This window comes from Schistocerca cancellata, chromosome 9 (assembly GCF_023864275.1).
Source record: "Schistocerca cancellata isolate TAMUIC-IGC-003103 chromosome 9, iqSchCanc2.1, whole genome shotgun sequence".
NCBI classification, from domain to species: Eukaryota; Metazoa; Arthropoda; class Insecta; order Orthoptera; family Acrididae; genus Schistocerca; species Schistocerca cancellata.
In genome coordinates, this window is record NC_064634.1 from 27,436,699 (window position 1) to 27,454,714 (window position 18,016).

Genomic DNA, 18,016 nt, shown 5'->3' on the forward strand with positions numbered 1-18,016 from the left:
ACATGCTCGATTGGAGACACGTCCGGAAATCGTGCTGGTAAGGGTCGTTGCTGCACGCCTGGAAGAGCACGTTGAGTTTCACAGGCAACACTGTGTGGTGAGCATTATTCTGTTTTGGGCAACACATGAGCTTCCCGTTGCAAGAACGGCAAAAGAATGGGTCGAACAGCATTCTGCACGTACCGAGCGCTACAACTTCCGTTCACCATTGGCGTCCCCTCTGAAAACGCCAGAGGTGAACGAAAGTTGTAGCTTATCGCGTCCCAGACTGTAACACCATAGCTCTAATGCTCTACTGATTTATTTTGCTTTTGTTTCATTTAATGTTACATCGTTGAGTATCTGTAAATGTGTTTGATTGAATAGATAACACAAAATTGTATACTCCTTTCTTTGTACAAACTTTGATGTCGTGGTTTGTTTCTATGCAAAGTAGTGTATCTGTCATTTAAATTCTTTGTCCCATTTGGAGGGAACAAAACGTACTGTATATAATTATAATTTTGTGTGCATAATTTTTTGTAGAAATGTCATCATGTGCAAATGTTCCGTTTTATTTAATGTATTTGGTTGCTGTTATGTAAACTGCTGACCTTCACTTAGGGTTCTTAGTTAATTTGTATGTAAAAGGTGTAGTGGTTCCCCTCGGGAACGGAACTGTGTAGCGCGCGCAAATTGTGGTTGGCCTAGGTAGAAAAGGTGGAACAAGAGTCAGTCGGGGACGAGCTACGAATCGGGGACGAGCTACCAAACTGTGCAATGCCATATAAATGTTGCATGTTGTCCTGGTTCCAAGAGAGGCTTTTTCTGCTACTTTCCAATGCCTCGGATGGATGGATAAATAGCTGGAACGATTCTGGAATTGGTATTCATCCTTGTCACCAAGACGGGCCAAAGTCCAGCAATTCTGTCTGCAAATCCGCCTACCAACATGCAGTTGCCACCACATCGCGCAATCACTGTATCGGAATGCTATAATAATGTACAGTGAAGGATCAGCTCATTGGATGTTGTAGTGTGCACAAATGTAACGTAACTTATAACTGAATTTATGTACCTACCTTGATTTTTTACTTATCATAACACCTCTCAGATTCCTCTCCATTTAAACTAAAGTGATTACCGAGTGTCCCTACTGAAAGAACATTAAAGACCAGTGTTTTTGCTAATTAATGCCTCTTGAACATAGGAAAAAGAAAGTTAAAGTTAATGTGGCAAGAGAGTGAGTTAAAGTTAATGATGCTTGCTGAAAATAATTTTCCTAGTAAAACTGCTTATTAATGTGTTGTTGCCAACTTCAAATTAAAAGTTCTTAAGACTGAGGCTCATAAAGTTTTGCTTAGTAAATAATCACATTACTGTCTGTTGTAAATCGCAGAAGGTGAGTGAGTATCTTACATATATGTTAATTTTGTGTCTCACTGTAGTAAAAGTGGAAATCTGCAGTTGTGAAAAGTTATATACTCATGTTTGCTAAGTGTTTGTCTCTCTTGTGTATTGGAAGTGCATATTAATAATATAAAAGGATCCACAGTTTGTCTATTGTGTTAATGCTCGGTAACAAGTAACGGAAAGACCACTAATTATGAAAACCATAATTTCTTTATTCAAATGATAGTGAGAAACAACCTGTTAGTGGATTCCAATTAACTTCCATTTTAAATAGTAAAGTATTTAACTGAGAGAGACTTAACCTATGTCCAATTTATGATCCTGCAGTGAATGTTAATAGTAATGTTATAAAGACCGTTCAGTTTGAACAAGCCATGAAAGTAATAGTGTGTTTAGGTATCTGTTATATTTTTGGAAATAGTTTGTGCAGCTCCAGTTGTTAGCTTCAATCTTAAAACATATGTGTGTGTCAGAGTTCATTGCACTCGCATGTGGCCAAGTCTAGGTTGTGTTTGTCCGTTATAGTTACTTATATCTACTTTCTTAAACGAGAATGTTAATCTTTCTCTTGCCTAATTAGGCTGGAGACCGTTTTATTTATTCTTTAAACAGTACAGCTTGGCAAAAATATTGTTTGTTATTGTTCAAATATTTACGTAATTCTGACTTTCACTTCCGATAAGCCACATCTGTTAGGTACAACACGGTCAACATAACAAAATTCCTCTCAGAGGGTAACACTGCTCTGTTGCTTTATACCATAATTGTACTAACTAGATAGTTATATTTCACGACCTGCCTCCAACTTTAAGGTTATGGTGTAGCAGTAGCAGACAGGAGTGTTATAAGACCATAAGGTCTTAGACGAGAGCTCTCTACGAGACAGCGCTCAACGGGTCTCAGTAATGCGCGCAAACGACCATCACTTGCTTGCAGGCAGAATCTGCTGTCGTCGCTAAAGACCAAGGCGCGCCATTCCAAGTGATCCTCTGACGGCAACAATCGACCCATGTACGTCGACGCTGTGGAGTGAGTGGAAGACGGACAAGAGGTGCGCGTGTCCGCAGTTCCACTGCTAATAACCTCATTTACTGTTATAAGATAGTTCACGTGACCACTGATACCTGCGTCATTTTCCCAACTGCCGCAGCACGTTCAGCTTGAGCGGAAACTCTCTTAAAGAACCGTCCCGTCTGGACTGAGCGGCTGATCCCGGCGGAGGTTCGAGTCCTCCCTCGGGTATGGGTGTGTCTGTTTGTCCTTAGGATAATTTTGGTTAAGTAGTGCGTAAGCTTAGGGACTGATGACCTTAGCAGTTAAGTTCCATAAAATTTCACACACATTTGAACATTTTGGAACCGTCCCGTCAATCGGAAGGCCTCAATTTGACCCCTTTCAAACTCTCTCAGTTAGCTGTAGGAAGTACGGGTGAGTCTCCGTGGGATTGTTACCTGCTTGCTTCGCACATCTGCACCATACTGAGCCTTCTGGCTGTGAGCGTTCCCTACAGGGCAGGTACAGACGGCGATCTGTTGCTGTGCTACTACGCTGTCTGTTGGCGGACGACGTTGAAACCATTGTCAGTATGTCTACTATCCCCCAGGTGGCATATGCCAGCATAGGATCAAAATCGACGCCGTGTTTTCAGGTGTAATAACTTTCCCCAGTAGTGTCATACACCCTGCCATATTTTCTGTTTAAATTTGGATATCAGGCGGAATTTGTGTACTTACACAAAACGGACACTGTAATTCTGTCAGAGACAGCAAAGGACTTGGAAGAGCAGTTGAACGGAATGGATGGTGCCTTGAAGGGAGGATATAAGATGAACATCAACAAAAGCAAAACGAGGATAATGGAATGTAGTCGAATTAAGTCGGGTGATGTTGAGGGTATTAGATTAGAAAATGAGACACTTAAAGTAGTAAAGGAGTTTTGCTATTTGGGGAGCAAAATAACTGATGATAGTCGAAGTAGAGAGGATATAAAATGTAGACTGGCAATGGCAAGGAAAGCGTTTCTGAAGAAGAGAAATTTGTTAACATCGAGTATAGATTTAAGTGTCAGGAAGTCATTTCTGAAAGTATTTGTATGGAGTGTAGCCATGTATGGAAGTGAAACATGGACGGTAAATAGTTTGGACAAGAAGAGAATAGAAGCTTTCGAAATATGGTGCTACAGAAGAATGCTGAAGATTAGATGGGTAGATCACATAACTAATGAGGAAGTATTGAATAGGATTGGGGAGAAGAGAAATTTGTGGCACAACTTGACCAGAAGAAGGGATCGGTTGGTAGGACATGTTCTGAGGCATCAAGGGATCACCAATTTAGTATTGGAGGACAGCGTGGAGGGTAAAAATCGTAGGGGGAGACCAAGAGATGAATACAATAAGCAGATTCAGAAGGATGTAGGTTGCAGTAGGTACTGGGAGATGAAGAAGCTTGCACAGGATAGAGTAGCATGGAGAGCTGCATCAAACCTGTCTCAGGACTGAAGACTACAACAACAACATACAAAACGGAAACGACGATTTCAGTGATTTCTGTACCAGAACATATTTTACACATATAAAGTTTCATTTCGTGAGAAATGATTTTTCAGGTTGTTCCTAATAATAAAATAAACAAAAAATAGCTCAGTCGTGTCTCAGCTTACATAATCAATCCAACAACAAATATTTGTTCTGATGAACAGAGTTAGGCAGTCAAATGGAGACATTTGGAGATTGGTTGTCTGCCCTGGTGGACAGTTACGGATGTGGGGTACTTGCGTCTGGGCGTCCAGATAGGTCATAGGTTTAGTAACCAAGAGCATTGGTCAAGTGCGCAATGTGCTTATGCTGTAAAGGTGTATTTCAAGAACTCGGATAATTTTGTTGCAGCTGATTGCGCTTTTTGTGCCGAGAGATTAATCTACCCCCCACCCTCTCCGGTGCCGTCTTCTACCGCCACCTACCTTCGGATAAGAAACTTTGCAGCTACTAGTTGCGCTGCAAGTAGAAGAGGTGGAAGTGTAAAAACAGAGCGGATATTGATCATGTGAGGAAAGCATTACGAATAAATCTACGAAAGGCAGCTTGAGACCACAGAGCAGAACCTGACTTCAGCAATCAATTAGTATAATTTTAAAGAACGACTTCCACTGCTATCCACACAAGGAGCAAGTACATACCCGAAACCTGAAGAGTAGAGTGACTGCATACACTTTTGCCGTATGATAGTAAAATATTAGCAAAGGAAATGAAGAGAGATGGATGAGCGATGAACACCAGTGCACCTTAATCGTTTCGTCAACAAACAAGACTTTCGATATTGGTGTGATGAATACCCACATCGTCTCTTCTTTATTAAAAAAAAAATCAGTTTGGTGCACATTACCGTCTCGTACAATGTTCGGACGTTACCTTTTGAAGAAGGAACGTGATAACACATGACAGCAAATTCTAAACGTTAGGCTGACCTATTCGTAACGTTTTCTCTGTCTAAACACAATGTCTATGGCCCAGATGAAGACAGACTCTTCCGACAGGTTGCCACAACAAGCCATACTGCTGCAGTATTAATGTATTAGCTTGTACTCGTATTTCCTGGTAGCTCATCAGGAAACTACTTTTTTTTTTTTTTTGGAGCTACCTCAAGTCCAAAGTTCCCCAGGAAAACCATCCAAGAACCCAGACGATCTGAACGGGACAGTTCGTCAGAAAACGAACAAAATGTACTGTAGTTGCTACGCAACGTCGTGAGCGAAGTCACCCTCACACTCCTGCAATGTGTGCGAAACCAAGGACGCTATCTAAGTGATACTATCTTTAAAAATGATAACTTGCAAGGTAACTATTAGTTTACACTCAAGTACACCACATTATCGTCAAAAATATTGTTTACATCTCAGGTTTGTGCGAATTCTTTTTGTTCTTCCCGTTTGACTGCCTCTCCCTTTATGTGCCCTATAATTCGCTTCACATGCCAAACATGTAATCCTAATTATTACGTTCCTGTTGCTGCACGCAAGGTAAATTTTTTCATAACAGTGCCTTAAAGTAGCTTTACCGACCCTGATAAATGCCTCTCTATTATATGAGCAGTTTTCACTTATTAGCAAGGACATTTGTTTCTGAAATTTGTCTCGTTGTTATTGTCTTCAGTGAATGAGAGTCTTAGAGCTTCTTGCCAAGCATGTATTATGGAATTATTCAGAGGTAAGATTTCTCAAGTGAAAAGATATAACGGGCAGTTTTATCAGTTTGAGGCTACTTGTATATTATGAGCAGTTTTACTGTCGAATGAACATTGGCAAGTTATTTTGTACAGTGAGAGATTTGGTATTTAGTGAAATGCCAGAAAGTTATTGTTGTATTGACATTACCTTATGTGCACACTGTAAGTTTAAATTATTTACTGTTTGATATATTATACTATACAATATGAAAATATGATTTATATAAATTATATCTATTAACCGTAAAAACTTCAACGAGTGTAGGCTTTGTAAAAATAACAACAAAAAGATTAAGTGTACAAGCTGCAGAAATATAATTAATGTACGTTAAAATTGTTTTTATTTCCAAACATTTTGGGTCACACATAAATTGAGTAGGATTACTCTTTACAATATTACTCAGTATATTGTTCAGAAGCAATTAACTTCTTTCGAGCGTACATTAAAATGATAAAAATATATGCCTTGTGTTTGAATAATTACATCAGTATCACTTTCTGGGTATTGGTTCTTTTTTTGACACAAACGAGACACTGGTGGGTGGACTTTCATTTGGGTACATTACTACATTATTTTCCTAGGTGTAGGGGACGTTGGCTGTTGCAAGACACTCATTGAGATTACTGTAAAAAAAAAAAGAGAGAGAGAGAGCTCCTGTTAACTTTAGCGTCCGGTTTACGGCAAAGCCAGGTCAGACTTGGTACCAGTGAGCAAAAATTTGAGCAACTGCGCAGCAGACACTCGAAATATCTCACATAAATCCTTCCAGCAAAATGTTTCTCAGCAGGAGCTCTACTCCACTTAGTGATCTGCAAAATTTGTTGAGAGAGTGACCTTACTCTGACTGGCCAACTGCGATTCTTCGTCTCAGATTAAAGTTCTCTTTAGCTCCTACACTTGCCAAAAATGCACCTGTTTAATGCATTCCACCCGAGACTAATATATACTTCGACCGTATTTTTCGAAAATTACAAACCTCCTTTTAGGTATATTGCTTGTAAGGTTCTTTGGACAAATAGCTACTCCATCATGACCTTATTGTTCTGACCTGCAGATGAAACAACCTACTGATTCTCATCCCGTCTCTCCCGGCGCAATAGCAGCTTTCAGATCGTCTGGAGTTTCGTTGTGTGGGCAAAAAGCTTTACACGCTGCGCACAGGCCAGGCTCTGGATTTCTAATAACAGACATTTGGAAAAAATTATGTCTAGATTGCTCCTAATTTACTTGGCTTTCTTACTAAGAGAGTCTTTCATAATCACCGAGCTGAAGCAACTTCTTTTTACAGACGTAATTCGCTAGATGTTACAAACGGCACAGGGAATATTCACATTCAAGTTGACCACTTTTGTATTAAACACAGGCGTTAATTCGCCACTGCTGTGAGCTGCAGCATGGAGAAATGGACTTTGCATGGATTCACAGCTAACACACGAAGATATGTTTAGATACTGACAGGTTTTAAGTACACTATTGACTTCACAATACTAGACAGAAAGGAGGCCAGTTGGGTGAGAAGACTGGAAAAATTCTATCTAATTGTTCATCATGGTAACGGAAGACCCAGGGGCACTGCTGTGCATGAAGTACTTGTCCTGACTGAGTTGCATTCAAGAAGATACAGAAATGCACGCTGAAACGAGGCAGTACTCAAAATTAACTGTTTCACAACTCGGAAACTAAAAATAAAATTCTCCACTGCATTAGACTCATCGGCGTATATCTCCCTCAATGATTTTATCTCTGCTTTGAAACTCACTGTAAGTAAATGAATGCCCACTTCCTTTTTGTCAATTTAGTTTCGTAGTCATTGTGATAAGGTTGTAAATTTCTTTGTGTAGTTTGTTTCCACCCTCTTTTAATATCTCTTCAAATATCTGGTCCCAGTCTGCTGCCTTGTTGTTTTTCTGCTTTTGAATGGTGTTTACTGCTTCCTGTTCTGTGATGCTGTATTCGTCAGTACCTGAAGACTGGAAAACTACAATAATTTGCCTGCCCCATACATAAGAAAGGAAACAAAATGAAATGTGGAAATTACAGGGGAATCAGTTTGCTGAACGTAACACGCAATGTTCTGTCAATCATCATTCTCGAAAAAATTGAGTCTTAAACAGAAAACATTAATCAAGAGTACCAGGCTGGATTTCGAACGAAACGTTCCACAAATGATATGTTTACCTTATGGCAGATCTTTGAGAAATACTGAGAATTTAACAAAAACGCCCACTGTCTATTCATTGGTTTCCAGCGAGTCTATGACAGCATCCATAGAAGTGGGTTCTACAACACACTAAGAAAATTTAGGATACCCAGTAAAATCATTTGGACGAGACAATTGAGCATGGATGGCTGACAGGCAGTAGCGAAGATCAGAGGATCCACATCCCCCAACTTCCCAATCAAAGCATGCTTACGACAAGGAGTTGCTGATTCATGTACTCTCGTCGACCTTGCATTAGAGAAAGAGGTTCGAGAGAGTAATCTACAGCTACACAACGGTCTTCAATTCGAACACATTGAAGCAAAACTCCTAGCGTACACAGATAACATAGTTTTACAGAGCGAAACAGAAGAGGAGCTGAAGGACTTGTACAAATCTCTCCGGCACAGTGCCAGCAGAATGAGACTTTTGATAAACCATGAAAAAGCAGAATATATGGAAATAGGTGGAATCATAAAACTAAATCCACACTTTGAAATTGACCACCATTCTAGAGTCAGAATGGTTCATCACTTCGAATATCTTGGATCGCGCTTCAGCAGTAAAAATATCATAACACTGGATATAAGTGAGCGAACAGCCTCAGGATCAGGATGTCTGTACGCTCTAAGCAGCCCACTCAGCTGTGAAGCTTTGCCAGTCACCACTGAGATGAAGATATGTAACTCCATCATCTGATCATCTGCCCAATAGTGCTGTATGGCTTGGAAAGCTGGAAGCTTACCAGGAAAGAAAGAGAAAAACTGAATGTTTTCAAAAGAAAAGTGATGAGAAAAATCTTGTGACCTGTGATGGAGAATGTCATATGGAGAGTTCATAAGAACAGAGAAATCTATCCGTTAATGAAGCAACCCACTATCGACTAGAAATTAAAAAGTAGGAGACTGTAATGGACTGGGCATTGGCTAGAATGCCTAAGAAGACATTTGAGGGCACTCTCCAAGCAACGAGATCACTGGGACGACCTCAAATGGTTCAAATGGCTCTGAGCACTATGGGACTTAACATCTGAGGTCATTAGTCCCCTAGAACTTAGAACTACTTAAACCTAACGAACACAAGGATATGAAACACATCCATGACCGAGGCAGGATTCGAACCTGCGACCGTAGCAGCAGCGCGGTTCCGGACTTAAGCCCCTAGAGCCGCTCGGTCACAACGGCCAGCGGGCCGACCTCGCTCACAGTGTGAAGATGACATAGAGAAGAGACAGTGACAGATAGAAGATGATGGAAGCAAATCGTTGATGCAGTGCGTGGTCTACAGCACCTGCGATTTCTGAAAAGAAAGAAGTTTCATGATGATAATTGGTTGGTTGGTTTGAGGAAGGAGACCAGACAGCGTGGTCATCGGTCTCATCGGATTAGGGAAGGATTGGGAAGGAAGTCGGCCGTGCCCTTTCAGAGGAACCATGGCGGCATTTGCCTGGAGTGATTTAGGGAAATCACGGAAAACCTAAATCAGGATGGCCGGACGCGGGATTGAACCGTCGTCCTCCCGAATGCGAGTCCAGTGTCTAACCACTGCGCCACCCCGCTCGGTCATGATGATAATTGATCTTGTGCTTTGTCACGCTAAGTTATTATATACATTCACAAATGAAAATCTAAAGGGCTTAGGGAAAAAGTCAAATAACGTAGGTATGCTGCAGGAACAAAGAACCTCATCTTCATTTTGATATATTGGTACTGCTGTGGTCTTCAGTTCGAAGACTAGTTTGATAAATCTCTCAACGCTAGTCTATCCAGCACAAGCTTCTTGATTTGCGTCACTACTGCAATCAACGTCCATAGGAGCCAGCTTTAGAGGGGTTGAAATGTACCTGGTGGGTAAATGGTTCAAATGGCTCTGAGCACTATGTGACTTAACTTCTGAGGTCATCAGTTCCCTAGAACTAGTTAAACCTAACTTACCTAAGGACATCACACACATCCATGCCCGAGGCAGGATTCGAACCTGCGACCGTAGCAGCAGCGCGGTTCCAGACTGTAGCGCCTAGAACCGCTCGGCCACTCCGGCCGGCACCTGGTGGATATATTACTCAGGCTACATCTAATGACTACTTTACATTGGAAGCTCTCCTAATCAATACATCCTGCTGTTCCTGCTTCTCTATTGACTACACAAAAGCCGGCCGTGGTGGCCAAGCGGTTAAAGGCGCTGCAGTCTGGAACCGCGCGACCGCTACGGTCGCAGGTTCGGATCCTGCCTCGGGCATGGGTGTGTGTGATGTCCTTAGGTTAGTTAGGTTTAAGTAGTTCTAAGTTCTAGAGGACTGATGACCTTAGAAGTTGAGTCCCATAGTGCTCAGAGCCATTTGACTACACAAAAGCCCCTGCCTCATTGTATACTGGCGGTTCAGTCTCTGGTGATCTGCATTAAATAAGGTGTCTGGATACTTCTGATCAGATAGTGTACAAAGCTAGGTCAGTTCAGCTTTGAGTATACTACTTTGAAACGCTCTGGTAAAGGAATATACTATAGGTGACAGTGACGCTTATGACCGACACGAGCAGTGTTCTGTTGATAGAAAATAATTTGGCGGCGGTAAACCGTAGAGGCGGCACTTCCTCCGACCGCTCGGTCAGCAACCAGCGGACCTCTTCAGCGCGGTTGGCTGCCTCCGTGCTCGACTCCACGATCAGCAGCAGCCTCAGGAACGAGTAGGCCACCGTGGTCGCACCGACGACGAACATGGGACCCACGACAGCCTGCAGGAATGCGCTGTCGTTCACTGTGCTGGTGACGAGGAGAACGTGGATGCTGTGCAGCATTATGAAGACGTCGGCACCCACCTCACAGGCGACAGTCAGTCCAAAGTGCTCCTGCACCTGCTGCGCTGCTTGCATCAGCGACATGTATCGAGCGCGTATTTCTTGTGAGACCACACTCGTTTGGAGGCTCAATCCGTAATCGACGGTGACATCTGCAAAGAGAACAAATTAGTTCTCTGTCGTCAATGAGGATTAAAGTTGAGACAAATGAGCCCTCGGTCACAATTGTTAGTGTTATTAACCAGGTTTCAACACTTCTAAGAGTGCCTTCATGAGAATTTAAATCTTTGAAGTATTATAATTAGAAATTTATGGGAAATTTTTTTTTTAAATATAAAAGTGTAAGTACTGACTAACAATACAAGACAGAGGCAGTATTTACATGTCACGTATAAAATAAATAACAGGACAGACGGGTTTAGTCACAAAATTTTTAAAAAAGAATGCATGAAGGCGAGCCGCTATGGGCTGCTCATATCTGTAAAGTCAGAGGTAGTAATGACGATACATGTCATCAGATGTCCCATTAAGCTTCTCAAAACAGTGACCACTCAATTTGTATTCAATAGTGCACTATGTATGTACGTATGAATGTGTTAAACTGGGGACCTACAAACAACGGAGAAGCTCTGTCCTGCCATAGCCCTCAGTGCTTCACAACCCCACAACAAGCCACAGCAATCCACCCAACCCACCTTCGTCCCACACCGAACCCAGGGTTATTGTGCGATTCGGCCCCCAATGGAACCCCCCCCCCCCCGAAATGGGAACGTCTCATACCAGACGAGTGTGCCGACCGGAGTGGTCGAGCGGTTCTAGGCGCTACAGTCTGGACCCGCGCGACCGCTACGGTCGCAGGTTCGAATCCTACCTCGGGCATGGATGTGTGTGATGTCCTTAGGTTAGTTAGGCTTAAGTAGTTCTAAGTTCTAGGGGACTGGTGACCTCAGAAGTTAAGTCCCATAGTGCGCAGAGCCATTTGAACCTAGCCAGACGAGTGTAACCACAAATGTTTGCATGTAGAATAATTATGGTGTATGTGTGCGTGGAAACGATGTTTGCGCAGCAGTCGCTGACGGAGTGTAGCTGAGGCGGAATAAAGGGAACCAGCCCAGGTAGATGGAAAACCACCTTAAAAACCATCCGCAGGCTGGCCGACACTAATCTGCCTTGCGGATTCGTGCCGGGGACCGGCAAGCCTTTCCGCTCGGGAAACAGTGCATTAGACCGCGCGGCTAGCCGGGTGGGCATAGTACACTACACTATAATATCATCTATAACGTAATTAAGTTCAGCGATGGTTGTTTCAGTTATACAGGGTGTTTCCGTAAGAGCGTGCAAAAATATACGGGGTGTTTCAAAAATGACCGGTATATTTGAAACGGCAATAAAAACTAAACGAGCAGCGATAGAAATACACCGTTTGTTGCAATATGCTTGGGACAACAGTACATTTTCAGGCGGACAAACTTTCGAAATTACAGTAGTTACAATTTTCAACAACAGATGGCGCTGCAAGTGATGTGAAAGATATAGGAGACAACACAGTCTGTGGGTGCGCCATTCTGTACGTCGTCTTTCTGCTGTAACCGTGTGCTGTTCACAACGTGCAAGTGTGCTGTAGACAACATGGTTTATTCCTTAGAACAGAGGATTTTTCTGGTGTTGGAATTCCACAGCCTAGAACACAGTGTTGTTGCAACAAGACGAAGTTTTCAACGGAGGTTTAATGTAACCAAAGGACCGAAACGCGATACAATAAAGGATCTGTTTGAAAAATTTCAACGGACTGGGAACGTGACGGATGAACGTGCTGGAAAGGTAGGGCGACTGCGTACGGCAACCACAGAGCGCAACGCGCAGCTAGTGCAGCAGGTGATCCGACAGCGGCCTCGGGTTTCCGTTCGCCGTGTTGCAGCTGCGGTCCAAATGACGCCAACGTCCACGTATCGTCTCATGCGCCACAGTTTACACCTCTATCCATACAAAATTCAAACGCGGCAACCCCTCAGCGCCGCTACCATTGCTGCACAAGAGACATTCGCTAACGATATAGTGCACAGGATTGATGATGGCGATATGCATGTGGGCAGCATTTGGTTTACTGACGAAGCTTATTTTTACCTGGACGGCTTCGTCAATAAACAGATCTGGTGCATATGGGGAACCGAAAAGCCCCATGTTGCAGTCCCATCGTCCCTTCATCCTCAAAAAGTACTGGTCTGGGCCGCCATTTCTTCCAAAGGAATCATTGGCCCATTTTTCAGATCCGAAATGATTACTGCATCACGCTATCTGGACATTATCCGTGAATTTGTGGGGGTACAAACTGCCTTAGACGACACTGCGAACACCTCGTGGTTTATGCAAGATGGTGCCCGGCCACATCGCACGGCCGACGTCTTTAATTTCCTGAATGAATATTTCGATGATCGTGTGATTGCTTTGGGCTATTCGAAACATACAGGAGGCGGCGTGGATTGGCCTCCCTATTCGCCAGACATGAACCCCTGTGACTTCTTTCTGTGGGGACACTTGAAAGACCAGGTGTACCGCCAGAATCCAGAAACAATTGAACAGCTGAAGCAGTACATCTCATCTGCATGTGAAGCCATTCCGCCAGACACGTTGTCAAAGGTTTCGGGTAATTTCATTCAGAGACTACGCCATATTATTGCTACTCATGGTGGATATGTGGAAAATATCGTACTATAGAGTTTCCCAGACCGCAGCGCCATCTGTTGTTGAAAATTGTAACTACTGTAATTTCGAAAGTTTGTCTGCCTGAAAATGTACTGTTGTCCCAAGCATATTGCAACAAACGGTGTATTTCTATCGCTGCTCGTTTAGTTTTTATTGCCGTTTCAAATATACCGGTCGTTTTTGAAACACCCTGTACCACGACATAGAGAATGCTCCACGTAACAATTTGAGTTAGGGAATCTGGGGTCGGAGAAGCCAGCTTATGAAGATATGGAAGTAAACTTGTCTACCATTTTGTCTAGTATTGCTGTTTTCCAGCTTATTTACAACTAACATGCACACGAGTTTACACGTATAGTGCTGTTTGTTTGCATGTACATTCTTTATTTCTTGTGAGGAAACAAGGAGGAAGAGCCAAATTACTAGGAAGTCATGATGTACTATGCCGTATGAATGGCCACTTGTACTTCAGGTTTGTTCAAAGAGTTGTTCTACCTGAGTTGCTGTAGAACATGCCCATGGCTGTTCGTGAGAGAATGTGGATACAGCATGACGGGACACTGCCTCACTTCAGTGTGGATATCCGCAGCCATCTCACCTTTATTTTGATAGCTATGATGGTACTGTTGTGGTCTTCAGTCCGAAGACTAGTTTGACGCATCTCGCAGCGCTAGTCTGTTCTGCACAAGCTCCTTGATATCTGCTGGATTGGAAGTGGAGGTCCTACTCCATGGCCTGTAACGTCAACTGTTCTGAATCCCCTGTGGGAAGATCTCAAGTCACTTGCGTATGAGACTCCAGTGGATACAGAGATGGAATTAGTTGCCAGAACTGCAGCTGTCCTAAGGCGCTGCAGTCATGGATTGTACGGCTGGTCCCGGCGGAGGTTCGAGTCCTCCCTCGGGCATGGGTGTGTGTGTTTGTCCACAGGACAATTTAGGTTAAGTAGTGTGTAAGCTTAGGCTCAAATGCCTCTGAGCACTATGGGACTCAACATCTGAGGTCATCACTCCTCTAGAACTGAGAACTACTTAAACCTAACTAACCTAAGGACATCGCACACATCCATGCCGAGGCAGGATTCGAACCTGCGACCGTAGCAGTCACGCGGTCCGGATTGAAGTGCCTAGAACCGCACGGCCACCACGGCCGGCGTAAGCTTAGGGACTGATGACCTTCGCAGTTAAGTGCCATAAGATTTCACACACATCTGAACATTTTTTTTTCAGCTGCCCTATGTGATTCGAAACACATCACGGATTTTTTTGTCAGGGTGCGTCAGAATCTCGTTCGCCGACGTCATGTTTGCATCGAGGTCGACGTCCATCAGATTCAACACATTTTGTAAGGTACAGTATAAATGGTACGTTTATTGTGACAGTGAGGGTAACTAACCGTAACTGTAACTAATGTAAAAAAAAAGTACTCAGAAATGTGTTTTTATTCTTATTATCTCCATATACTGGCTTCTCCAATCCCAGGTTCCATACCTCAAATTGTTCAGTGGAGCATCCTGCACGTTCTGTTAAATTTTTGCGCGCTGTTACGGAAACACCCTGTGTATACTATACTACCTGTGTAGACAGTCATTTGTACACTACTGGTCATTAAAATTGCTACACCACGAAGAAATGCAGATGATAAACGGGTATTCATTGGACAAACATATTATACTACAACTGACATGTAATTACATTTTCACGCAATTTGGGTGCATAGATACTGAGAAATCAGTACCCACAACAACCACCTCTGGCCGTAATAACGGCCTTGATACGCCTGGGCGTTGAGTCAAACAGAGCTTGGATGGCGTGTACAGGTACAGCTGCCCATGCAGCTTCAGCACGATACCACATTTCATCAAGAGTAGTGACTGGCGTATTGTGACGAGCCAGTTGCTCGGCCACCATTGACGAGACGTTTTCAATTGATGAGAGATCTGGAGAATGTACTGGCCAGGGCAGCAGTCGAACATTTTATGTATCCAGAAAGGCCCGTCCAGGACCTGCAACAATGCGGTAGTGCATCATCCTGCCGAAATGTAGGGTTTCGCAGGGATCGAATGAAGGGTAGAGCCACGGGTCGTAACACATCTGAAATGTAACGTTCACTGTTCAACGTGCCGTGAATGCGAACAAGAGGTGACCGAGACGTGTAACCAATGGCACCCCATACCATCACGCCGGGTGATAGGCCAGTATGGCGATGACGAATACACGCCTCCAATGTCCGTTCACCGCGATGTCGCCAAACACGGATGCGACCATCATGATGCTGTAAACAGAACCTGGATTCATCCGAAAAAATGACGTTTCGCCATACGTGCACCCAGGTTCGTCGTTGAGTACACCATCGCAGGCGCTCCTGCCTGTGATGCAGCGTCAAGGGTAGCCGCAGCCACGGTGTCCGAGCTGTTAGTCCGTGCTGCTGCAAACGTCGTCGAACTGTTCGTGCAGATGGTTGTTGTCTTGCAAACGTCCCCATCTGTTGACTCAGTGATCCAGACGTGGCTGCAATATACATAACAGCCGTGCGGATAAGATGCCTGTCATCTCGACTGCTAATGATGCGAGGCCGTTGGGATCCAGCACGGGGTTCCGTATTACCCTCCTGAACCCACCGATTCCATATTCTACTAACAGTCATTGGATCTCGACCAACGCGAACAGCAATGTCGCGATACGGTAAACTGCAATCGCGATAGGCTACAAGGTGACCTTTATCAAAGTGGGAAACGTGATGGTACTCATTCCTCCTCCTTACACGAGGCATCACAACAACGTTTCAGCAGACAACGCCGGTCAACTGCTGTTGTGTATGAGAAATCGGTTGGAAAATTTCCTCATGTCAGCACGTTGTAGGTGTCGCCAACGGCGCCAACCTTGTGTGAATGCTCTGAAAAGCTAATCATTTGCATATCACAGCATCTCCTTCCTGTCGGTTAAATCTCCCGTCTGTAGCACGTCATCTTCGTGGTGTAGCAATTTTAATGGGAAGTAGTGTATTTCTTATTGATGGGCATCTGCAGAAAAGTTTCCGTGCAGCCGGGGGTGGGGAAAGTGGCCGCTGTTTAGCGCCACCTCCACATTAACAAATTAAGCCATCCAGAGAGAGATGACGTGGTGGGGATGCGTCGCCTCGTGGTCCTCGCCATTTCCGTTTGTCGCCACGAATGGCGCACCGAAGGGAGGCGTGGCGGAGACATTCGTGTAGCGAGCAGCTATTTTCATAAATCTGAAGTCATCCGGTGCGTCTCAAAAAATATTGTTTTATGCAGACTAAGCAAAGTTGCCTCCGACTTTGTAGTCGGTTTCTCAGTACAACAGAGCCCGCACTTTTGGCACTTGTGCATGTTCTCTGCTATGCAGTCTTTCTCATTGGATTTTGGCAAAAAAAAAAAAAAAAAAAAAAAAGAAAGAATAGACCTCTTATAGTCTGACATCACAGCCTAATAATAAACTGCTTTTATCTTAGTTGATGAACATAGTCGTTGTTGCACTTTCCCAATAAGAAAACCATTGGGCATGTTTAAAAAAGTGTGCAGTGAAGAATGTAGTCGCTGGCCAGTTAGCTTTTGGTGGATTTTAAGACGTAGGTGCTATGTACTAAATGTAGTTAACATAAAGAAATTGTTTTTAATGGTGGAAGGAGACCGCACCCTGTTCCCAGTCCCGAGTAAATAAGTGGTATAATTTGACATTTGGCCGCAACGAACTAAGGTGCGCACAACATACGAAGTTAGGAGCGCACGCTATGCGGATATGTGGCTCGTGTTTCTCTTTCGTATGTGGTCTACGAAGTCAAATGCAATCACACTTGAAGTTAATATTGCATTATGAGTTATTTTCATTTTAAAATTAGTGGTAGATAATAGCATATCCAGTGTCAGAATTTGCTCTATACTGTGTATGTAATTTTTTCTTATCTACACTAACAGTTTCATTTTCGAAACATTCAGTAACTTTTTCTGTGCACCTATTGTCCAAAAAATGACTTGTGGTCCAGCGAGCAGTGAATGAGAATGGGATTTTGCTACCGATATAACTAAAGTATTCTGTGTTCTGAATGCTTTATGCTTACGTATTTGCTTAAGTATTTTATGTTTACGTATTTGGCGTTTCTTGAGATAGGCAGTGAATATTAAATTTTGCATATTTTTGTAACACTTATTACACAATTACTTATGTTATCTTTGAAAAATAGTGCTATATTTTTTAACTTCCTTTATGAACAACGTTGTATTTGTGCAGTTACAACGTTGTGTTGCTAAGAGACTCTGGTTTTCCTTTGTTACTTATTGCAGAAATAGAAACCTTATTTTGAGATAGTGCAACTACACAGGTCAAACACATAACGTTATTTTTACGTTTTATGTGTATTTTGTACGATAAATCTTACTGATGTGGAATAAGTCGTCTACATTCACATCCCAAATTAATTTGTCAACATGGCTTCATGGTGAACATCTACGAGGTGCATTCAAGTTATAAGGCCTCCGATTTTTTTTCTCCAGACTGGAAAGAGATAGAAGCATGCGCATTGTTTTAAAATGAGGCCGCGTTCATTGTCAATACGTCCCAGAGATGGCAGCACCATACGACAGATGGAATTTTACCGCCAGCGGCGAGAATGAGAACTGTTTTAAATACTTAAAATGGCGACGTTCTCCTTACTTGAACAGTGTGCAATCATTCGTTTTCTGAAT